The following is a 25,053-nucleotide window of genomic DNA, read 5'->3' on the forward strand; positions in this document are numbered from 1 at the left end:
ACAAGGGTTCCTCCTGGCTCTGCACTCAGGAATTACCCCTGGGGACCATATGGGATGCTGGGAATCGAACCCAGGTCGGCCGCGTGCAAGGCAAACGCCCTTCCCGCTGTGCTATCCTGCTCTAGGCCCTGTCGCAGGCCTTCTTTTGAACCAATGGTCTGATTGGCTGAGAACTGCCAGGGTGGCCCCTGGGCCCTGGAAGTATCTCCTGGATTCCCCCCAAATGCCCAGATAAGCCAGATCCCAGACCCCCACCAGCCCCACATCACAGTTTAGTCCCTGCCTCCCTCCCCGACTGTCTTGGCCCCTCTCACTTCAGCTGTCAGCCCTTCACACCCGCGGTGCCGGCGGGAAGCCTCCATCTGCAGATGGTCACCGGTCTCAGCCCCCATTCCTGCTCAAAACTCGTCCTTGGCTGGGGAGATGGGGGTCTGCAGGCAGGAGCCCCAGGTCCAACCTCGGGCACTGCCCGGTCCCCCCAGCACTGCTAAGTGCAACACCAAACTCCCCCCATGCCCGCATTCTAGGGGGACCCATTCTATTCAGTCCCCCTAGAATGGCATCTCCCCCGTCCTGCGGAGTCTGACCCGATCCTCTGAGCACCCATCTCACATGCTGTGCGCTTCGGCACGGTCTGCCACCGTGATGCCTCTGGAACGTGATCCCTGGGTAATTTTTGGTGCATGCTCTTCCAGGTGCCTAGGAGGGTGCTGGCTACTGGTAATGCGGCCGGGCAACAGTGGGTGAGGGGGTCAGCAGATGGACAAGGGTCTGGGGGAGGGGCGGGAAGGAGCCACACGAGTGATTTAACAGTTGATGAGCAGATCAGTGGATGACCGGTCAGCGAATGGATGGATGGGTGGAATGAGTGAATGAATGAATGAATGGATGGATGGATGGATGGATGGATGGATGGGGGAGGGGCGAATGGATGGAAAGATGGATGGGAGGAGGGATGGATGAGTGGATGGATGGATGGATGGATGGGGAGGGAGGGGTGGATGGATAGATGGATGGATGGAAGGATGGAAGGAAGGAAGGAAGGAAGGGTGAGTGGATGGATGGAAGGGATGAATGATTCAACAGGGAGAGGAAGTGGGCTGGGTGAGCTGCCTGGGACCCTCGCCAGGGCCAAGTGGCAGAGCCGCTGGCAGTCGGGAGCGGCATCCCCGGCTCCCCATGGGTAGGCTATTTTGGTCCTGAGGATGTTTCGCCCAGGATGAACCTCAGGCTGCCAGTTGGGGCGGCCCCCAGGGTGCTGGGAGGTCTGGCTCTGGGGGGAGGGGGTCCCTCCAGCGCCCGCGGCTGCGTGCCGGCCCCAGCAGTCAGGGCCGTATTTGGTGCCCGCGCCCCGTCTCAGGAACGCGACTGTGTATGGATCTGGGCTGGCCCCGGCCCAGGGCCCGTGACTCAGGCCCCAAACATGCTCCCGCCACCCCGCACAGCCTCCCAGCTGCTCCCCTGTCAGGGGCCTGGCCTGACGCAGCCGCCTCCCTGCCTCCCCGCCACTTCCAGCCTGTGCCCAGAGGTATTTCGGGTCTGCATACCACCTCCTGCCCCCTTGCCAGGCCTGCAGGCTGCACTTTGGGGTGCCGGGGCAGAGGGAGAAGAGCCCCTCCCCACCTACCCCTGCTCCCTGCATCCATCTCCATGCCCACAGGAGGGGCGCTGCCTCTGCCCCGCCACCCCCCCCCGTCCACACTCCCATGGGGCAGCAGGGATGGATGGACCCAGGCTGGGCGCCCACCATGTGGCTCCCAGGGTCCCTTCAGGTTCTGCAGGGGAGAAATAAAAGGGGAGCAGCAGGTGGTATAGCACCTGTACACGGCCACCCAGGGTTTGAGCCCCGTCACCTCATATGGTGCCCTGAGCCCCACCAGGACCCCCGAGTGCAGAGCCAGGAGTCAGCCCTGAGCACCGCCACGTAGGACCCAAAAACAAACACGGGAGGTTCTGCTGAGGCCCCCCAGGGTGGAAGGGGCAGCTCAGGGCACACGGCACCCGGGATTCCTGGCTGCAACCCAGGGGACCCCCCCAGTGAGAGTCTCCACCGGTTTCCTGGGGCTCCAGGAAGCAACGGCGCGAATGCAGGGTGTTGGCCACGAGGGACAGTGCAGGGCGGGGTGGGGGTTCCCAGCGGCCTCTACTGACCCTCACCTTTCCAGCCTCCTGTGGCCTAGATGTCCCCTGTCATTCCAGTCTGTGCCCACGTCTCCCCCCCCCCCCCGCCCCCACTGTCGGGAGTGAAGTTCAGATCTTGCGCACAGATGGTAGGCGCTTCCCCATGGGGCCACCTCCCCTTCAGGCCTTGGGTTGGTTCCGTTCCGTTCCCTCTCCCCTTCCCCTTGCTTACATAGACCAAGTCTCACACGCTCGGGTGTGCTCCAGGAACTGGTCTCAGTGCTCTCTCTCGGGCACAGTCCTGGCCGAGCGTGGGAGACCGCACTGCCTGCTACGGTGGCACCAGGGGCCACAGGGCAGAGGGGACGGGTGCACGCAGGTGGCACCAGGCATCGAACTCAGAGCCTCACGCTTGCAAGGGAAGCACTTTCAGCCATGGCACCAGCCCCGGGCCTGGGGATCTTATCAGGACCCTGTCATTGGTCTCCTTGGGTAACCCGGCATCCGTGGATCCCAGGATGGTCCCTTGGGTAACCCGGCATCTATGTTGGGGCTGGAGCCATAGCACGACGGGTAGGGCATTTGCCTTACACGCGGCCGACCCGGGTTCGATTCCCAGCATCCCATAGGGTCCCCCGAGCACCACCAGGAGTCATTACTGAGTGCAGGGCCAGAAGTAACCCCTGAGCATCGCTGGGTATGACCCAAAAAGAAAAAAAAATTGGCATCTGTGGCCCCTGGGCTTGCCTGCAAAGCCCCCATCCCAGTGATGTGTCTTCACAGGGCCTGGGGGTTAAGTTCTCTGCTATACCCTGCGTAGAGGCATGGGGGAGAAGGAAGCTCATCCTCCGGTCACAGATGAGGCCACGGAGCCTGGGCAGTTGGTTGGCGGAGGTCACAGCACGGAGGACTAGAGCCAGGGGTCGAGGACACAGAGGGGTCTAGAGCCAGACTCCAAGTGCCCGGCCTCCAGCCTGTCCTGTGCACGTAGCAGGGCTCATCCCCCAGAGTCCCTGTACCTAAGATCTCCTAGGCGACCAACGCGGGCTCTGTCCCTTGGTCACTCTTGGACACGTCTCTCCGGGGTCCTTCAGGACTCCAGCCACAGGCCTGACCCCCAGAGGCCTCCTGGGGTCCCACCGGAAGCCAGAGCCGGCTCGGCCGGCACAGTGATGGATTCTGAGCCCCTGCCTGGCGGGCTGGGTGGCGGGACGGAGGGACAAAGGTGCTGGAGTGGCAGCTCCAGCCAGCCAGAGCCCCTGTGAGAGGGACAGTCTCTGTCCACCCAGCAGAACCTTCCAGAGAGTCCAGTGCCGTGTTCAGGCAGGCCCGGCCTGCTCCTGACTGCCCTCCTGCAAGCCCGTCTCCCGTCCTGGGCCCCAGAGAGCGCCACTGCCCAGACCCCAGGCTCAGCCGGGGAATGTCCCTGGGGCCGGAAATGGTTGTGCCCAAAGTGACCAGATGGGCTGTGACTCCCGACCTGGACGGGGGAGGGACTCTGGGTGGGGAGGGTCCCTTTCTCTGGGGAACCAGGAAGTCTCTTTGCTCAGAATCTTCTAGCAGGAGGAACAGTAAGTAAACAAGCCACAAGCCACAGCTTTAGGGAAACTTTTGCTTTGTTTCATTTGGGGGGGGGTTTGCGCTTGGTGATGCTCAGGAATCACTCCTGGTGGGCTCGGGGGACCCTATGGGATGCTGGGAATCACACCTGGGTCGTCCACGTGCAAAGCAAACGCCCTATCGGCTGTGCTATTGCTCCAGCCCCCGACTTTTTTTTTTTTTTAATGCATTTGCTTTATTTTTTATTTATTTAGCTTTTTTGGGTCATGCCCAAGGATTCTCTGGCATTCCTCCTAGCTCTGCACTCAGCAGTGCACTCTTGGCAGTGCTCAGGGAACCATATGGGATGCTGGGGAGTGACTGAATCCAGGTCGGATGCATGCAAGGCAAATGCCCTCCCCTCTGTACTATTCCTCTGGCCCCGGAAACTTTTTTTTTTTTTTGCTTGTGGGATTATACCTGGAGATGCTCAGGAATTACTTGTGGTGTTGCTTCGGGGGGTGGCGGGGATCGAACCTGGGTCGACTGTGTGCAAGGCAAACACCTTCCCTGCTGTACTATCGCCCCTTAACTGCACTAAGTCTTGATAATTCCATTTGCCTTCGTGTTGAAACAAATAGATGAAGTACCTTTTTTTTTTCTTTTTGGGTCACGCCCGGCAATGCACAGGGGTTATTCCTGACTCTGCACTCAGGAATTACTCCCGGTGGCGCTCAGGGGACCATATGGGATGCTGGGAATTGAACTCAGGTCGGCCGCGTGCAAGGCAAATGCCCTACCCGCTGTGCTATTGCTCCAGGCCCCTGAAGTACCTTTTTTTGTGTGTGCCCGCTAAGGAGGCAGGCTGGGGTGGTGGGTGGGAAACCAGGATATGGGTGCAGGGAAGGTCACACTGGTGGTGGGGGGGGTGTTGGTGTTGGAACACTGAATGCCTGAAACCACTGTATTCTGAACTGCTTGGTAAATCATGGTGTTATACTGAAAAATTTTTTAAAAAGAAGCAGAGGGGCTGGAGCAATAGCACAGCGGGTAGGGCGTTTGCCTTGCACGCGGCCGACCCGGGTTCAATTCCCAGCATCCCATATGGTCCCCTGAGCACCGCGAGGGCTAATTCCTGAGTGCAGAGTCAGGAGTAATCCCTGTGCATCGCTGGGTGTGACCCAAAAAGCAAAAAAATAAAAAAATAAATAAAAATAAAAAAAGAAGCAGAGGGGCTGGAGCAATAGCACAGAGGGTAGGGCATTTGCTTGCACGCAGCCAACCCAGGTTCAATTCCCAGCATCCCATACGATCCTCTGAGCACTGCCAGGAGCAATTCCTGAGTGCATGAGCCAGAAGTAACCCCTGAGCATCACCGGGTGTGACCCAAAAACCAAAAAAAAAAAAAGACAGCAAACATGACCAGCACGAGGCAGGGGCATCGGGGCTGGCAGGGGAACCTCTTGAGCCGGGCTGGGACAGAGAGACCCGGGAGGGGGGAGACTGAGAAGAAGCACGTTGAAAGGAACCATCCAGTCCCACAAAAACAAAGCAGGAGAAATTGCAGCAGAGAAACCTCCAGAACTGGCCTCTCTCCCAATTTCCACCCAGACCGCCTGTTAATTTGCCAGGCCAGGAAAATTCAACTAATTCAAATGTGCGGGGGGGAGGGGGGGCGGGCGGGGGGCGGAGAAGAAAAAATTTTAAAGGAATAAACACATTATTCAGACAAAAGATGACAGACAAGAAGAGGCAAGGAATGTCAATATTTCCATGAAGTCTAAGATCATCTAATTTACACAAAAATTAGAATCCAAAATGATAGCATGGGTTAACAACACACACACACACACACACACACACACACACACACACACAGGAAAAGTAATTCCAGTTCAAATGAAATTACGGAGGCAGAAATGCAAGGTCTGGAGGAGAAATGAGCAAAGGGACAGAGAGAGAGAGAGAGAGAGAGAGAGAGAGAGAGAGAACAGGAAAGGAGATGCTAGCCTTGCATGCAGCCGACCCTGGTTCATTTCCCAGCACTGCAAGGTTGCCCGAGGCCCTCTGAGCACTGAGCCAGGAGTAGCCCTTGAGCAATGCTAGGCATGACCCCCAAACAACAACAGGAAGTGGTGCCCCATTCAAAATTTCAGAATTCCTGGGGCTGGAGTGATAGCACAACGGGTAGGGAGTTTGCCTTGCACATGGCTGACCGGAGTTCGATTCCCAGCATCCCATATGGTCCTCTGAGCACCGCCAGGAGTAATTCCTGAGTGCATGAGCCAGGAGTAATGCCTGTACAATGCTGGGTGTGACCCAAAAAGCAAAAAAAAAAAAAAATATATATATATATTTAGAATTCCTGGAGCAAATACGGTCGCATGACATCTCAAACTACACCACTGATCTCCCAGGAGTAACACACCACATTGAATGGAATGTACAGTACCTGACAACCAACTTTAAGAGAATATTAACACACAAGACTCAACCTGCAACAACATGTGAGTAATCTCTTATACAAAGCCTTAATGGCTCCAGGGTGAGATACAACCATCTTCACATACTTTCTTCTAAGAAAATCTTTTGTGATCAATTTTAGCAAGTTATTCACAGCAAGCAACATAAAATACATTTTTCTAGGGTGTGCTTTTGGGGCAGGCATGGGTGGTGGTTGGGACCATTGGAAATAATGATGGTGGGGAGGTGTAATCGTGGCAGGGTTGGTGTTGGAATACTGAATGGAACAAATTAGTGTGAACAGCTTTATAAAAACTAATTTTCTTTTAAAAAGGAAGTGATGAAAACCAGAGCTAACCGAAAAACAGAAGAGACCAAGAGAATGAACAGAAGAGAGACATGTAAAGGAAACTCAGCCGAGGAACAACTGGAGTTCTAAAGGGAGGAAACGGAAGAACAGAATGAATGCAGTTTGTGTGCAGCCTGGAGGCCCTGAAGAGGGAAGTCTGTTTTTTTAATTTTTTTTAATTAATTAAAAAATTTTTTTTCCTTAAATTTTTATTAGTGAAACACCATGAGGTACAGTTGTAGACTTACAAATTTTTGTGCTTGGGTTTCAGTTATACAATGATCGAAGACCCATCCCTCCACCAGTGCCCATTCTCCACCACCACCCGTCCAAGTCTGGGCTTCTTGCACTGAGAAAGTCGGTTCTGCATTCGAGAGCAACGGACCAGACCAGCAAGCCCAAGACATACGAGAGTGGAATTGCTGGGCATTATTTTTGGTTTTGGGGGCCACTCCTGGTGATGCTCAGGGTCTCCTGGATCTGTGCTCGAGGCTCACTCCTGGTGCTCAGGTAACCAGGAAGCTCTGGGGGACTGACCCTGGGCCTCCACACGCAAAGACCCTACTCAGCCCAGCAAGCCAGTTCCCTGGCCCGAAAATGCCTACGTGGTCCAAGTTCAAAGCCCGGAGCAGCGGTTGGAGCCGCAGCAGCTACCTGGGAAGGAACTGGGGTGGTCCCGGGATGCTTGGCACAACTCCAGGGCCAGCAGACAGTGGGGAAGACCCTCTAGACGGTTCAGTGCTGAGAGCTGGAGCTGGTGGCTCCGGCCGTGACAGTCCTTGTACTTCGTTATACTTTAATTTTTCATTTTCAGGTCACATCTGGTGGGGCTCTGGGACTGCTTCTGGCTCTGCACTCAGAAATCACTCTGGGCGGGCTCAGTGCACCATATGGGATGTTGGGGACGGGATGTTTAACCATGTGCAAGGCAAACACCTTCCCTGCTGTAACATGGGTCCAGCCCCTCGTTACGCTTTTCAGAGAAATTTCTCAGCTGAGCATAAGTTCTGTGTGGGGCTGGCATCTGCCCATGTGTGAGTGGGACTCTCTGCTCCCTCCCACACCCAAGATGGCCAGGTGAGTGGGACTCTCTGCTCCCTCCCACACCCAAGATGGCCAGGTGAGTGGGACTCTCTGCTCCCTCCCACACCCAAGATGGCCAGGTGAATGGGACTCTCTGCTCCCTCCCACACCCAAGATGGCCAGGTGAATGGGACTCTCTGCTCCCACACCCAAGATGGCCAGGTGAATGGGACTCTCTGCTCCCTCCCACACCCAAGATGGCCAGGTGAGTGGGCCTCTCTGCTCCCTCCCACACCCAAGATGGCCAGGTGAGTGGGACTCTCTGCTCCCTCCCACACCCAAGATGGCCAGGTGAATGGGACTCTCTGCTCCCTCCCACACCCAAGATGGCCAGGTGAATGGGACTCTCTGCTCCCACACCCAAGATGGCCAGGTGAATGGGACTCTCTGCTCCCTCCCACACCCAAGATGGCCAGGTGAGTGGGCCTCTCTGCTCCCTCCCACACCCAAGATGGCCAGGTGAGTGGGACTCTCTGCTCCCTCCCACACCCAAGATGGCCAGGTGAATGGGACTCTCTGCTCCCTCCCACACCCAAGATGGCCAGGTGAATGGGACTCTCTGCTCCCACACCCAAGATGGCCAGGTGAATGGGACTCTCTGCTCCCTCCCACACCCAAGATGGCCAGGTGAGTGGGCCTCTCTGCTCCCTCCCACACCCAAGATGGCCAGGTGAGTGGGACTCTCTGCTCCCTCCCACACCCAAGATGGCCAGGTGAATGGGACTCTCTGCTCCCTCCCACACCCAAGATGGCCAGGTGAATGGGACTCTCTGCTCCCACACCCAAGATGGCCAGGTGAATGGGACTCTCTGCTCCCTCCCACACCCAAGATGGCCAGGTGAGTGGGCCTCTCTGCTCCCTCCCACACCCAAGATGGCCAGGTGAGTGGGACTCTCTGCTCCCTCCCACACCCAAGATGGCCAGGTGAATGGGACTCTCTGCTCCCTCCCACACCCAAGATGGCCAGGTGAATGGGACTCTCTGCTCCCACACCCAAGATGGCCAGGTGAATGGGACTCTCTGCTCCCTCCCACACCCAAGATGGCCAGGTGAATGGGACTCTCTGCTCCCACACCCAAGATGGCCAGGTGAATGGGACTCTCTGCTCCCTCCCACACCCAAGATGGCCAGGTGAGTGGGCCTCTCTGCTCCCTCCCACACCCAAGATGGCCAGGTGAGGTGTGGAGGGAGGGCGTGGTCCTGCTCTGGAAGTGCGCCCCCTGCAGGCTGGGTCTGCCTTAAACTCTGCCCTGGTTGCCACGACCTTGATCAGGAATGAGGAGGGGTTTGGGAATGGAAGGAATGAACGAAGGCTGAGGATTGTTCCCTAGCTAGAAATACTTCGGGTCTTTATTTAGAAACTGGGTGATATTTTAGTGGCCAGAAATATGCTGTGGGAACTGAAGTTTTTTCCCCATCAAGGAAGCTGACCGTCAAATCCCTTTTATCTTGCCTTGCTTCATTCATTTAAAGCCATAGTTTTCCCCAGTTGGTCGAAGAGACAGGGTCGGGACTTGCTGGATGGGACCAAGCAGGGTCTTTTAATTTTTTTTTTTTTTTGCTTTTTTGGGTCACACCCAGCGATACTCAGGGATTACTCCTGGCTCTGCATTCAGGAATTATTCCTGGCGGTGCTTGGGGGACCATATGGGTTACCGGAGATCGAACCTGGGTTGGCCACGTGCAAGGTAAATACCCTACCCAATGTACTATTGCTCCGGCCCCAAGCAGGGTCTTTTTAAACAGTGTATGTTCCCTGAGTACCACTCGGAATGGCCTTTGAGCAGAGCCAGGGATAAGCCCTGAGCATTCCTGGGTATGACCTCCAGAGGAATTTTCTTTGACTTATGAAAGCTTTATTTACTTATGTTTTTTGTTTTTTTTCGTTTTATTTTTCCTTAAATATTTATTAGTGAAACACCATGTGGTACAGTTGTAAACTTACAAATTTTTGTGCTTGGGTTTCAAAAAATATGGAACGCTTCATGAATTTGCATGTCATCCTTACACAGGGGCCATGCTAATCTTCTCTGTCACGGTCACGGTCACGGTCCTCCTGTTGTTCATCAATTTTGCTCGAGCAGGCCCAGTAACGTCTCCATTGGAGACTTTGTTGTTACTGTGTCTGGCATATCGAATACGTCACGGGGAGCTTGCCAGGCTCTGCCGTGCGGGCGAGATACTCTCGGTAGCTTGCCGGGCTCTCCGAGAGGGGCGGAGGAATCGAACCCAGCTCAACCAGGCTGGCAGCACGCAAGGCAAACGCCCTACCCACTGTGCTATCGCTCCAGCTCTCTGTACTGTTCCAATTTTAGTATATGTGCTGCCGAAGCGAGCACTGTTTACTTATTTTTGCAGGTGTGAGGGTGGGCTATGGACCACACTGTTTTGGGGTTGCTCCTGGCTGTGCTCAGGGGACCATGTGAGGAGCTGGGACTCGAACTGGGGTTAGCAGCAGGCAAGGTGAGAATCTGAACCCCTTGTACCATCCCTTTGGCACTGTAGTTTTTCTAACAGGACCCTGAGCTCCGCCCAGAGGTGCCCAGTGGTGCTTGGGACCCTGGGGGCACCCTGAGTAGTTAGGGGGTGAGGCCGTGTGACACTGGGGATTGAAACTTCATTACTCCGTGTGCAGAGCATGCATTTCAGCTGCGAGTCAGTACTTGAGAGCCCAGGTTTCCTTTTTTCTGTCACTGAGCGGTGCTCAGAGAGACCACTGCCTGGTGGGGTCCAGTGGACCATAGCACATTCCTTAAATATCATACTCTAGTATGATTAGTATTTTTTTTTTTTACTTATTTTTGGGTCACACCTGGCGATGCACAGGGGCTACTCCTGGCTCTGCACTCAGGAGTTACTCCTGGCGGCGCTCAGGGGACCATATGGGATGCCGAGGATTGAACTCCAGGTCAGCCTCGTGCAAGGCAAACGCCCTCCCCGCTGTGCTATCTCTCCAGCCCCTGATTAGTATGTTTAAGGCCATGGGCAACACCATTTTTTTTTGGGGGGGGGGGGCGTACACCCAGCGATGCTCAGGGGTTACTCCAGGTGATGCTTAGGGGTTACTCCTGGCTCTGTACTTAAGAATTACTCCTTGTGGGGGTGACTAAAACCTCATGGGAAGGGGGGCGTTTCGCTCCGCCCTTCACGCCCTGCCGAGGCCACTGGTTGCCCCCCGCGAGCGGCTCTCCAGCACGGCCAGGACTCCAGAACACAGAAACCAATTTCTTAACTATCTGACTTTCAGTAGAAATACTTCCAGGGTCAATAGGTAAAAGAGCAGAAATCCAAAACCAACATTTAATTCTTGAACCCAGCTGTAGAAAGCAAATCACTTCACAATGCTTTTTCAGCATGTCTGATTTGGGGGGGGGGGTAAACTCTAAAAAATAGTGGTGAATCTTTTATTGAAACAATGAATCTAATCAAAGCAGATAGAGTGTTAACTAGAATTCATCTGCCTCACAGGGACGGGGAGGGGTGGGGGGTGGGGTTTTACTGGGGTTCTTCATGGTAAAAAATAAGTATTGGTAAAGGGAAATGTGTTTGATATTTGCATGACTGAGACCTAAACCTGAAAGCTTTGTAACCTTTCCCACAGTGATTCAATAAATTAAAAAAAAATTAAAAAAAAAAAAAGAATTACTCCTGGCGGTGCTCAGGGGACCGTAGGCATGCCGGGGATCAAACCCGGGTTGACAGCGTGCAACATAAGCGCCCTCCCTGCTGGACTGTCGCTCCAGCCCTGCTATGCGGGTCCCTGGGGGAGATTTTGAGGAGGCCTCGCCAACAAAACGGTGATGGAGCAAAGTGCCCTGGGAGCATCTGTCCCCGGGAGATCCTGGCCTCGCGCCCTGTGCCAGCACATTAAAATCCAACAGCAGAAAAAGGGTAACGGAAGGGTAAGCGTGGCAAGAGGAACGGCGTAGAAATGAGACGACGCTCAGAGCAGTCGCTGGGGAAGGCAGGAAGGAGGCAGAGAGTGGAAGAGGCTGGGTGCGGCCGTGGAACTGTGTTAAGTGTCTAAGCCCGGGGGGCAGGGATGGCCCAGCAGTCCAGCGCCTGCCGTGCAGGCCTGAGGCCTTGAGTTTGATCCCTGACACCTCGGACATGCCAAGCAAGATCCCGGTGACTCTGCCATTTGGGACCCCCCAGTCACAACCGGGGGCGAAGTCTCAGGTAGGCAAAGCCGCAGAGAGGGACCTGGAGCCGGAAGTGCCAACGGCGTCAGGCTAAGCGTGTTGTGAGTACGAAGGTGACCGCGAGAAAGATCGATCTTGGGGCTGGAGCGATAGCACAGCGGGGAGGGCGTTTGCCTTGCACGTGTCCAACCTGGGTTCGATTCCCAGCATCCCATAGGGTCCCCTGAGCACTGCCAGGAGTTAATTCCTGAGTGCAGAGCCAGGAGGAACCCCTGCGCCTCGCCGGGTGTGACCCAAAAAAACGAAACAAAACAAAAAGATCGATCTTACCCCCGTGGCCTTCCCCATGGCTCATCATTTAAAATAATTATAACTCAGCCAATTAGTGCTCCCTGGCTTTCTCATGATACGAAACTGGGTTTAAGTGACATCCGGTCTGTACATAAGGGAAATACGTGGAACAGTGATTTTTTTTTTCTTTTTTGGTTATACCCAGCGATGCTCTGGGGTCACTCCTGGCTCTGCACTCAGGAATTACTCCTGGCGGTGCTCAGGGGACCACATGAGATGCTGGGATTCGAACCTGGGTTGGCCGGGTTTGCAAGGCAAATGCCCTACCCGCTGTGCTATCGCTCCAGCCCTCCATCAGCGATTTTGTGAAAGGGGTTCCAGAAACTTCGCCCCTTGGCTTGGAGTGATAGTACAGCCAGGACGGCGCGTGCCTTGCACGGGGCTCACCTGGGTCCTATCCTGGGCAGCCCCTGGGGTCCCCTGCTAGGAGTGATTCCGGAGTGCAGAGCCAGGAGTAAGCTCTGAGCACTGCTGGATGGGACCCAAAACAATAGTCACCCCTCAAAAAAAAAAAAAACAACCCAGAAACTTTGCTCCAGTTAAACCCCGTTCTTCTCAATGCTCTTAGCCACTGTCCCTGACACACAAGCCTGTGACTTTCTAGCCCCCCACCCTAGTGGGGTGTGGCCCACCGGTGTCAAGTTACATCTAGATTTGCTTCATGTATGAGGCACAAAAAAAAAAAAACCAAAAACAAAAACAAAACAAAAAACGGGAAGGGCAGGAACACCTCCCCTAACCGGGCACTTCCTGAAGCTGAACTTGGAGAGAACCTTCGCCTCTGAGTCCCTCCTGTCTGTCGCAGCTGCAGCTAAAATGGGGTGACAGAGACTGGGGGGTGGGGGGTGAGCGTGGGAGGAAGAGGAAGCAATCGAAATTTTATTACTGTTCATGAGCGAGAAACAGCGAGGCGCACTGTCCAAAGAGGAACCCGGCGTGCTTCATCAAACAGAAGCGTCCACGGAGTTCCTGGAACGGAAAGGCCAGCCTGGCTGCAGGGGCCGGCAGCAAAGGGCGAAGGAGGAAAGGTTGAGGGGAAGGAAGGCTGCTATGAGGGAGGGATGTACTCTGGCCTCTCTCTGGCAAGATACGAGATAGGGATTTTGGTTTTTCCACCCAAGCAAAACAAACAAAAATAAGGTAGAGGTAAAGGCCCTCCCGTTGTCCATCGATTTTCTCGAGCGGGCCCAGTAACGTCTCCATTGGACAAAACAACAACAAAAAATAAGCAAAAAACAACCAATAAAAAATAAACTAGGGGCCTGAAAAAACAAAATAAAAAAAAAAAAAACCAACCAGTACAGGGGGTTAAGGCTCTTGCCCTGCTCGGGGCCCACCCTGATTCGAATCTCTGGCACCACACAAGGTCCTCGGAACTCTGCCAGGAGTGACCCCTGAACACAGAGCCAGGAGGAAGACCAGACCACAGCCGGGTACAGCGCCCACACAAAAACAATCCCTGCTCCCGTGTTAGTCAGGAGACCTCGTGGGCGATTAGGGCGGCTTCAGAGTTCAGCCAGGAGAAAAGGTTTCAAGAAAAAGAAGCTTCGGGGCTGGAGCGATAGCACAGCGGGGAGGGCATTTGCCTTGCACACGGATGACCTGGGTTCAATCCCAGGCATCCTATATGGCTCCCCGAGCACCGCCAGGAGTGATTCCTGAGTGCAGAGCCAGGAGGAACCCCTGAGCATCGCCGGGTGTGACCCAAGAAGCAAAAAAGAAAAAGATGCATAAAACCAAAGCTGGCATCGCTATGGACAAAATGGCAAGAATTTAAGTCAAAGATCACTAAGAAGGGCCAGACTGCTGTGAGGGCCCCAGACCTGAAACCCCACCCCCAGTTTCAGGAAAACATGACAGGGGTGGCGGGATAAGGAGATTGAAACACGTGGAAATTTAGACGACTCTCACTCACAGAAGCGTTAAAGCAGATGCAACGGAAACCGGGATGCAGACGCCGGGGAAGGGGCAGCTCGGCAGCAAACTGAGGCCCAAGTCTGATTTCTCCTGCCGCCCGCCGGCACGGGTCAGCTTCCCCCAGCACCGCTCTTTGGGGGCTCCTGGGCTGCTGCTGGGGCAATGCAGCCATAGATAACAGAGCTATACAGCAACTAGCAGGTGCAGCCCTGGAGAGCTTCCTGGAGTGGGTGTCCTCCTCCTCCTCCTCAGAATCCCACCATTGAGTCACTGTCACATGATGCCGGGATCGCCAACAATAGCGACACGGGGTGACCAGAATATCCAAAATAATGACTCAGGTGAGCTCGGCCAGCCCATGTTCACCCTTAAACTCATGCCTTGCTTGTGTGTGTGTCTATGTCTGCTTTATTTTCCCCCCTCACTCTGGAGAAGCCTTTTTTTTGGGGGGGGGTCACACCTGGCGATGCACAGGGGTTCCTCCTGGCTTTGCACTCCGAAGTTACTCCTGGGAGCTGGAACAATAGCACAGCGGGTAGGGCATTTGCCTTGCACGCAGCCAACCCGGGTTCGATTCCCAGCATCCCATATGATCCCCTGAGCACCGCCAGGAGTAATTCCTGAGCGCAGAGCCAGGAGTAACCCCTGTGCATTGTCGGGTGTGACCCAAAAAGCAAAAAAAAAAAAAAGTTACTCCTGGCGGTGCTCAGGGGACCCTATGGGATGCTGGGAATCGAACCCGGGTCGGCCGCGTGCAAGGCAAATGCCCTACCTGCTGTGCTATCTCTCCAGCCCTGTTTTTTGTTTTTTTAATTGAGTCGCTGTGAGATAACAGGTCCAAAGTTGTTCAGGAGTTGGTTTCAGTCATGCAATGTTCCAACACCTGTTCAGTGCACATTTCCCACCACCAATGTCCCCAGTTTTCTTCCCCGCAACTCTGTGGGAGGCACTTCTCTCTCTCTCTCTCTCTCTCTCTCTCTCTCTCTCTTTCTCTCTCTCTCTCTCTCTCTCTCTTTTTCTCCTTTTGGGCACGATAGTCCTCAATAGAGATACTGAAAGGTTATCGTGGATATCCCTTTATCTCCTCCTTTCAACACTCAGTTCTTGCCCAGAGCGATCATTTCCAACTATCACTGTCATACAATTCTTTTAAAGCCACAAATGAGTGCAGTCAGTCTACATCTGTCCCTCTCCTGACTCATGTACATCCCTTTATAAGCAAATCTCACGACTTCACTTTTCTTAACAGCTGCATAGTATTCCACTGTGTAGATGTACGATAGTTTCTTTTGCCAGTCATCTTGTTCTCAGGCACTCGGGTTGTTTCCGAATTCTGGCTACTGTGAACAGTGCTGCAATGAGCAGAGGCGTGCAGATGGTGTTTCTGCTGTCTGTGTGTTTTCGAGCCCCTTGGGTAAGAAGCCTTGTGCCTTTTTGTACACACACTCCTCTCTTTCTCCTCATATCCTTGTAAGTTTTCTTCAGTAAAAACTATCTTAACTTCTTGGGGACAGAGCCATAGTACAGCAGGTAGGGCGTTTGCCTTGCATGCAGCCGACTCAGGTTCAATTCCCAGCATCCCAAAGGGTCCCCTTGAGCACCGCCAGAAGTGATTCTTGAGTGTAGAGCCAGGAGTAACCCCTGTGCATCGCCAGGTGTGACCCAAAAAGAAGAAGAAAAGGAGCTCGTTTTAGGGAGAGGGCCCCCACTGACAGTGGGAATGGAACCCCGAGGAGAAAGATAAAAAGCATTTGCATCATGAGATACTACTTTGCAAATTAAATTTAAAACCTGAAAGAAATTATCAAGACAGATAGCATAAAATTAAGCTCGTTCCTGGAAGAGCGGGTCTAGACAGGGCAATTTCACATAAGAAATAGAATTATAAAGAGACGTTAAGAGAGCAAAGCACCAGGGCGTGCTATTTATAGAGGAGAATTCTAGCAAAAGTAAATAACAGAAGGGTCTAATAAGATGTAATACTTAAAATAAAATAAAATAAAACTCTAAGGAGGAGAGAGCAGAACGTGGCAGATCCCACACAAGGCAGACCATCAGGAATATCATCATTAAGGCTCTAACGGAAACACAAGCGAGGAGAATTCAACAGCAACGTAAACAAGCAGAGCATCAAAATCCAAAAAGTCGGGTGCTGAGGCCGGAGTCCCGAAACTCGGTGCAGATTCGAATACAGGAGGCTTGGCTCTCTGCGGGACACCCTAGGGCTCCCCACACACCGCCAGGAGTGGCCCTGAGCAGTGTATCAGAAATAGCCCCATGGGGCTGGAGCGATAGCACAGCGGGTAGGGCGTTTGCCTTGCACGCAGCCAACATGACCGACACGGGTTCGATTCCCAGCACCCCATATGGTTCCCTGGACACCGCCAGGAGCAATTCCTGAGTGCATGAGCCAGGAGTAACCCCTGAGCATCGCCGGGTGTGACCCAAAAAGCAAAAAAAAAAAAAAAAAAAGAAATAGCCCCTGAGCACACCCCCCAAAATCATGGGTGTGCTATTCTGGGATCGCAAGGACAGTTTGATATCATGAAATCACGCAACAATGCAACCTCTTTACGGAGTCGGAGTCGGGGCTAGGGGTGATGGGAAGCTCTCGGGGAGGTCACAGGTAGTGGGGGAGGGGTGGGCTGCCTGAAACACTATTAACCCGGCAGTAAATCACAGCGCCTACGTTACAAACGCATCTATCCGAGCGACCTCAAAGCCCCCACAGGACAGCCCCCAGTGCTGGGACAGACAGACACACAGACAGACAGCGTCTGGAGAGAGAGGAGCCAGTTCTGTCGAGGCACTGCTAGGCACACCAAGATGCTCTATGTTGACTCCAAGTTCAGTGAAATGGGCAGAAAAGCTCCAGGGAGGAAGAGGTCGTCAATATGGCAACGGCATCATCTCAGCTCAGAGACGAAGGAAGACACGACAGTGCTGCTGGGGGAAACCCACAGAACGTTCTAGGTTCCTGCCCCGGCACACCACCCGGAGAAGCTCCAAACTTTCAGGCTGGGGCGGGGCTCGAAGGGCTGCATGTTGCTTTGCATGGGGAGACCCCCACCCCCAGTTCTGTCTCCAGCACTGCCTTCCCCCCCCACACAGATCACACAATTACGACCATTCTATTGTTCGTCGATTGCCTCCAGCAGGCCCCAGTAACGTCTTCTTCATCCTAGCTCTGAGATTTTTTTAAAAAGTGCCATATTCAAGGCTCTTTCAGGATTAGGAAAATGAGACCCATCATTGTTACTGGTATTTGGCATATTGGGTACGCCACGGGGAGTTTGCCAGACTCTGCCATGTGGGCAGGCTACATTCGGTAGCCTGCCAGTTTGTCCAAAGTAGGAATGAGATAATAAGGTGTTGTGCGGCCACGAATGCGGCCGCACGCTTCCGGGAGCTGGGTTTTATAGTCTCTGAGTCTTGGCTGTTGATGGGATTACACGGCGCCAGGGGGCCAGGTGGTGGGTGTGACCCCCGCCTACTGGAATTTGGAGGATCTGGGTGGAGGATGCTCGGCCCCAATCCGAGTAGGCTTGGAGATCTCGGCCCCGGAACCCGCGTGGATTTGTCCCTCTGCCAGTGCCTTCATGTGTGCGGAGAGTGGTCTCAGCATGGTGGTGGCTGGTCCTGGAGGTCTTTGGCTGCCGGAGCCCTGGTCGGGGCGGGGAGGAAAGCTCAACCCGCTCCCCCCCAAGGGGCCCTGGCGAGGACAGCCAGGCGAGGGGGCAGGAGACTGCACTGTTCTCTTCCGGGAGCTGGTTTTTATAGTCTCTGAGTCTTGGCTGTTGATGGGATTACACGGCGCCAGGGGGCCGGCTGGTGGGTGTGACCCCAGCCTACTGGAATTTGGAGGATCTGGGTGGAGGATGCTCAGCCCCGGTCCGAGCAGGCTTGGAGATCTCAGCCCTGGGACCTTTGTTCCTTTGTGCCTTTGTTCCTCTGCTGTACCTTCATGCGTGTGGAGAGTGGTCTCAGCATGGTTGTGGCTGGTTCTGGAGGTCTTCGGCTGCCGGAGCCCTGGTCAGGGCAGGGAGGGAAACTCAACCTGCTCCCCTCCAAGGGGCCCTGACGAGGATAGTAATAAAACCCAGATTCCGCCCCCCCCCCCACACAGTAATAAAACCCACAAAAGCTTCGAACAAATTATACGTGAATTCTTCTGTAGTCGCAGAATTGGAGAGTTTTTTCTCTCTCTTTTTTTTTTTTTGCTTTTTGGGTCACACCTGGCGATGCCAAAACCCAGTAACAATGATGGTTCTCATTCTCCTGACCCTGAAAGAGCCTTGAATACGGCACTTTCTACAACCTCAAGGGCTAGGACAAAGGAGACGTTACTGGTGCCTGCTCGAGGAAATCGATGAACAACGGGATGATCGTGATTGTGATCGTGACCTGGCGATGCACAGGGGTTACTCCTCCTGGCGGTACTCGGGGGACCCTATGGGATGCCAGAATTGAATCTGGGTCAGTGATGGCAAGGCAAACGCCCTCCCCCCTGTGCTATCGCTCTAGCCCCCAAAGAGTTTTCTTAATCATAGACGAAACCCAGAAACCCTAAAACAGGAACAGGTGCGAGTGCTCAGACAGTCTCTCCCCCTGATACCATCCTGGAAGCCAGGGTGCGAGGGACAACTCAGGAAGTTCATGCACCTCAGATCACAAACACCCAATTTCCCAAAGCAAGAACAACACTTGGACCTCCAGGGGGCAAGGCATGGGGGGAGATCAAGGACCCCAAAGAGACAGGCTGAGGGCAGCTGGCATGCTTGCAAGGAGGATGAGCCTAGGGGCCAGGGAAGTGCCCAAGGGGCTGGAACACAGGGTCTGCACGCGGGAGCCCCGGGTTCGAACCCCCCACCCTCCGTTCCCGGAGCACTTCTGGGTGAGACCCACAACCAAAACCCTCAGACATGGTGCCCAGTCCGGATCTAATGACAGCCCTGATCGGGGCTGGAGCGATAGCACAGAGGGCAGGGCATTTGCCTTGTACGAGGCTGACCCGGATTCGATTCCCAGCATCCCATAGGGTGCCCTGAGCACCGCCAGGGGAATTCCTGAGTGCAGGAGCCAGGAGGAACCCCTGAGCATTGCCGGGTGTGACCCAGAAAGCAAAAAATTAATAAAAAATGATGACAGGCCTGATTATCTTTCTGTTGGAAGAGCAAAAAGCTTCAATCCCATCAATGGCCAAGATCCAGAGACTCTGAAACAAAGCTCCCAGGAGAGAGCAACACAGGCCTTACCCACGAGGGAATCCGCTGTATAACCGTATTCTAAATTTCAGAATTCCTGGCCACGTGACCTCTTACACTCTGCCCCACTGACGTACCAAAAGTAGCACACGTTTGTTTGGGTTTAACATACATTATTTCGGGGCTGGAGCGATAGCACAGAGGGAAGGGCGTTTGCCTTGCACGCAGCCAACCCGGGTTCAAGTCCCAGCATCCCATATGGTCCCCCGAGCACCGCCAGGAGTAACTCCTGTGCAATGCCTGATGTGACCCAAAACACAAACACTGTCCTCCCGTTGTCATCGATTTGCTCGAGCGGGCCCAGTAACATCTCCATTGTGAGACTTGCTACTGTGTTTGGCATGTCCAGTACGACATGGGGAGCTTGCCAGGCTTTGTCGTGCGGGCGAGATACTCTCGGTAGCTTGCCGGGCTCTCCGAGAGGGGCGGAGGAATTGAACCCGGCTCGGCTGGGCTGGCTGTGCGCAAGGTAAACGCCCTACTGCTGTGCTATCACTCCCAAAGAGGAAAAAAAAAAAAAGGATGCATGTTTGTAATCTCTTATACAGCGCTCAATGGCTCCAGGATGAAATACAACAATCTTCACACACCTTCCTTTTATGAAGCCACCAAGGTGCAATGGTGGTGGGATTGGTGTTTGAATATTAAATGTAATAAATTATTGTGAACAATTTTTTTTTTCGCTTTTTGGGTCACACCCGGAGATGCACAGAGGTTACTCCTGGTTCATGCACTCAGGAGTTACTCCTGGCAGTGCTCGGGGGACCATATGGGATGCTGGGGATCGAACCTGGGTCGGCTTTGTGCAAGGTAAAAATGCCCCCCCCCCACCGTGCTATTGCTCCAGCTTCTGTTGTGAACAACTTTATAAAAATTTTTTAAAAAAAAGGCTTTGGGGCTGAGCGATAGCACAGCGGGTAGAGTGTTTGCCTTGCTTGTGGCCAACCTGGGTTCGATTCCCAGCATCCCCTAGGGTCCCCCGAGCACCGCCAGGAGTGATTCCTGAGTGCATGAGCCAGGAGGAACCCCTGTGCATTGCTGGGTGTGACCCAAAAAGCAAAACAAAAAAAGGCAAGCTTCAGCATGGTTTTTTGGTTGTTGTTTTTCCTGACAATGCGGTGAGGAAACAGACATCAGAGTGCCCTGATTTCCTGCCAGTCCCACCTGGCCACTGGATCCTGGGGCAAGTGACGTGGGTTTGTCATGGATTTTTGCTATCACCAAAGATTAGCCACACTCCAGGTCCTACGTGAAGGGCCGGGAGGGCACCTGGCCACGGGGCGACTCCTGGGACGCAGACGCCAGGCGGCTTTGACGCCCTGGCCCATCCCTGAAGCCCGGCTCTGAGTCTCAGTTTGCTCATCCCTGCAATGGGACCACAGGGCGGGCTCAGAGGCCGTGAGAGCAGAGGCCAAAGCAATGACACGTGGTCAGACCTCGGTCTGTGGAAGCCCCCAGCCCTGTCAGGAGTGATCCTGAAGCAGAGGCGGGTTCTGGCGGCTGCTCCCTGGCCAGCAGGATGCCCTTTGCAGATGGACACCGAGTGTAGGACAGGATGGGGCTGTGATCCCAGCTGGGTGTGGTCCCCAAACCAAACTAAACAAAAGTGCAATTGTCATGCAGAGGGTGAGGTTACAAGAGGGTGGGGCCGGGCTCCTTCAAATCAAACCCCCAGTATTCCCAGGCCCAGAGCCCAGTTTGCTTTTCTTCTTCTTCTTCTTCTTTTTTTTTATTTTATAAAGTAGTTCACAATAGTTGACGACATTTAATATTCAAACACCAATCCCACCACCATGACACCTTCCCACCCACCACAATATTTCCGGTGTTTTCATCCCAAACCCTAATCCCTGCCCCCAAAGCTGAGCCGAAATAATGTATTTTGTATTGTTTGTTATGAAAAACCGCTGAAAATGCTCCAAAAACGCATCCGTAGAGGAAAGAGTGTGAAGACTGTTGTATTTCACCCAGGGGCCGTTTAAGTGCTTTTACAAGAGATCGCTAACATGTTGTTAAAGATTGAGCCTTGTGTGCTTTTTATAGATGTATCGGCAAACAAACAAACAAAAAGCACATTTTCCCTCTAAGATTGGCTGCCTCCTCCTACCTTGAACCCTATCAAATGTGGTTCGGAGATCTTGGAGTAACGGTGGGGTGTGTCAGAGTCCAGTTTTCTTGTCTGTTTTTTTTTTTATTTTTTTATTTTTTTGCTTTTTGAGTCAGACATCAGAACCGGCTATGTTCTGGGGTTACTCCTGGCTCTGCACTCAGGAATCACTCCTGGCGGTGCTTGGGGGACTCTATGGGATGCTGGGAATCGAACCCGGGTCAGGTGCGTGCAAGGCAAACGCCCTACCCGCTGTGCTATTGCTCCAGCCCCTTCTTGTCTGTTTTGTTTAGCTTTTGGGGTACACTCACGGTGTTCGGGGCTGGCTCCTGGCACAGCTTGGGGCACCAATGGAGTATGGGGGATCGAACCCCCATCAGCCACAAGCAAGGCCAGTTCCTGCCCTTTGTGCTCTCGCTCCTTAACCCTTTCCACCCCCTTGAGGCCAACGTCATCTCCACAGGGTCCCCCACCTCTGCCCTGGGAGCCGACACCTGCCCTTGGCCTTTGGGGCGGATGAAGTCGCCGCCTCTGGCTTTCAGCTGAGGACCCCAGGATCTATCACAGTGTCAGCCGCAGAAAACTGGACTCTGAGGCTACACCCCTGTCTCGCCAGCGGAACATCCTTGCAAAGACAATGCTTCCCAATCTGGATTCCCGATCCCCGACAGCCAGGCCTGGCAGCCGCACAAAACCTCCCAGGCCTGGGGTATGCAAGTTGAGGTGTCCCGTTCTGCCCCCCTGCCAGGAGCACACGAGAGAAGGGGGAGTCTTTTTTTTTCTTTGTTTTGCTTTTTGGGTCACACCCGGCGATGCTCAGGGGTTCCTCCTGGCTCTGCACTCAGGAATCCCTCCTGGTGGTGCTTGGGGGACCCTATGGGATGCTGGGAATTGAACCTGGGTTTGGCTGCGTGCAAGGCAAACGCCCTCCCCGCTATGCTATTGCTCCAGCCCCCAGAAGGGGAATTCTTAGGTCTTGGCGGGCCACACCTAGGGGTGCTCAGGCCTTATTGCTGGCGGTCCCGGGGGCCACATTCAAGTGTCGGGGACGCGCCTGACCCTGTGCGGATGGCTCTGGCCTCCCGGGCACCTGATTCTTGGTCATCGCCACAAGATCAAGAGCGAGAGGGGTGGTGGAAGTGTCTCCTGTCCGGCCGCTCTCTGAGGCTGCACCTCGGGAGGGGGGTGTGGGGACAGCAAACCACGGGGATGAGCCAGACAGGGAAGTGGGGTGGAGGGGACCCGCCACCTCACGCCACAGCCAGGCTCTGCTCCCCCTCACCCCACCCCCACACCGGCTGTCTGTGCGCGCCTCTCCCTGGGGACCCCCTTCCCCTCACAGTCCCTCACTTTCCGGGAATCCCCACTGCCTGCTCTTCCGCTCCCCAAGGGCCTGCCTCAGAATGATTATTTTTAATTTCAGCGGTTCTCTGCCTTACTCATTATCATGTTTTCGCTTTGTTTCTTGGGCCACCGCTGGCAGTGCTCAGGGGTCACTCCTGGCGGGCTTGGGGGACCATATGGGAGGCAGGAATGGAGCCTGGGCTTGCCCTGTGCAGGGCAAAAAGACACTCCCTGCTCGACTCTATTGCACAGGGTTTTTTGTTTTTGTTATTGTTTTTTAATCACAGTGAGATACAGTTACAAAGTTGTTCTGGATTGAATTTCAGTCATACAGTGTTCCAACACCCCTCCCTTCACCAAGTACACATTTCCCACCACCATGCCTGGGAATTATTTATTTTGGCTTTTTGGGTCACACCCAGGAATGCTTGAAGGATTACTCCTGGTGGTGCTCCTCGGGGGACCATGTGGGATGCCGGGGATTGAACCCAGGTCGGCCGCGTGCAAGGCAAACATCCTCCCCACTGTACTCTCTCTCTCGCTCTGATCCTCCTAGGAAATTCTTTTTTCTTTTTTTGGGGTCACACCCAGCGATGCACAGGGGTTACTCCTGGCTCTGTACTCAGGAATGACTCCTGGCAGTGCTCAGGGGACCCTATGGGATGCTGGGAATCGAACCCAGGTTGGCCGCATGCAAGGCAAACGCCCTCCCTGCTGTGCTATCGCTCCAGCCCCTTCTCCTGGGAAATTCTTAACCACCTATTTGGGAAGAGTCGCCCAGACACCATGGGACAGGCCCTACGGGAGGCCAGTCCTGGGGGGATCTCCTTGCAGACTGGGGGGTCTCAGGCCGCACACTGCACCCCCAGAAACACTGGTGGCTTCTTCAAAGGGGTGGGGATGGCACTCACCCCAACCCTAGGGAGGGGGGGCTCCTGGGCAGGGTCCCTGAGGATGAACTTGACGTTGGAGGGAACTGCCAGCTCACGGAGGGCCCCAAGTCGGAAGTCCTTTGGACTGGATGAGACGAGACATTAGGGAGACTCGGCACCCAGCGTGCACCCCACAACGGGCCATGAGTAAACCACAAGGGGAACCGGGCAAAGCCAGCGTGTCCTCCGAACGCCGCCAAAGGCGTTTTCAGTTTCTGCCCTTGTTTTTTCGGAGGGTGGGTGACTCCCGGCACCCTTGGATTTGCTTGGGGATGCTCAGGAGTTAATGCCACGAGGGGTCAAACCCAGGCCGCCCCTCCACCCCCAAAGCAGGGCAGAGCCTCCAGACATACAGGAGACATACAAAGGTCATCCTTGTCAGAGGAGGGTGTGCGGGCCCAGGAGACAGTGAAGGCCCGAGAAGGGATCAGAGATGGGAGGCTGAGTGGGCATCGGAGGGCGTGCGGGCACAGGGACACAGGGCGTGCGGGCTCCTCTTGTCCTTGCTATTTCACAGGAAAATGGGCTGGGGCGGTGTTCTAAGCCGGCAGGGTGGGTACTGGGCCGGGATTTTGGGTTCTGAGCACCCCCACCCGCGCTGTGTGAGGGTTTCAGCCCCGCCTGAAACCCGATGCCCGCCTTTCATGCCATCAACAGGCTGCACCCCACTCGGGCAGGTCCTGCCTGGGCCCGCCTGACTCATCTGCCTGGACACACTGTCCTCTCCCCGCCCCCCACCTCACAGACACCCTCAAGGCCTCACAGCGGCTGCCCCAAGGAATGAGTACAAAGACGTGAGTTCCAGGTAGGGTCGCCGACTGCCCATGGGGCCTTGGAAAGCAGGTGCCTCCTCCTTGCACCCGCGTCCAGGTGCCCCGGGATTAAAAGCCCCCCCCCGCCCCCTGCTAGGCCAGGGTGCGGCTCAGAGGCAGAGCAGGTGCTCAGCGGGTGTCGGGCATTGGGCCCTGGGCTGGATTCGGGGCTCCTCCCCCCAGGGCTCTCTGATCGACAAACACGGGCACATTCTCCATCCCTCCCGGCCGCCCTGCTCTGTCACACTCCTAACAACTGCACTGTAAGAGAAACTGAGGCAGAGCCAGGCTTCCGGTCACCCGTGCTGGTGAAGATGAGTGCGTGCAGCCAGGCGGCACCGGCTCTCAGTTTGCTCATCCGTGCAATGGGACCACAGCGCGGGCTCACGGGCCGTGAGAGCAGGGGCCGAAGCAATGGCACGTGGTCAGACTTCGGTCTGTGGAAGCCCCCAAGCCCTGCCAACAGTGATCCCGGAGCACAGAGCCAGGACTAAGCCCTGAGCACCGTCAGGTGTGGCCCCCAAACCACAGAGAAATACCAACAAAAAAGGCCTCTGGAAAGTCATAGTGACCTTCTCCAGGTCCATGTGGGGACGTCTCTTGCCTGTGTGTGGGCGCCTGTCCTCCAA

General features: G+C 54.7%; 1 protein-coding gene and 1 pseudogene across 1 annotated transcript in view; one reads left to right on the forward strand and one right to left on the reverse strand.

Moving 5' to 3' along the window:
- Positions 1-25,053, forward strand: part of SERHL2 (serine hydrolase like 2) — a 248,975-nt gene that overhangs the window by 89,981 nt on the left and 133,941 nt on the right. The gene's annotated exons all lie outside the window — the stretch shown is intronic.
- LOC130044932 (uncharacterized) lies at positions 9,523-9,596 on the reverse strand (annotated as a pseudogene).

This window comes from Sorex fumeus, unplaced genomic scaffold (genome assembly GCF_029834395.1).
Source record: "Sorex fumeus unplaced genomic scaffold, SorFum_2.1 ptg000125l, whole genome shotgun sequence".
Classification (NCBI taxonomy): domain Eukaryota; kingdom Metazoa; phylum Chordata; class Mammalia; order Eulipotyphla; family Soricidae; genus Sorex; species Sorex fumeus.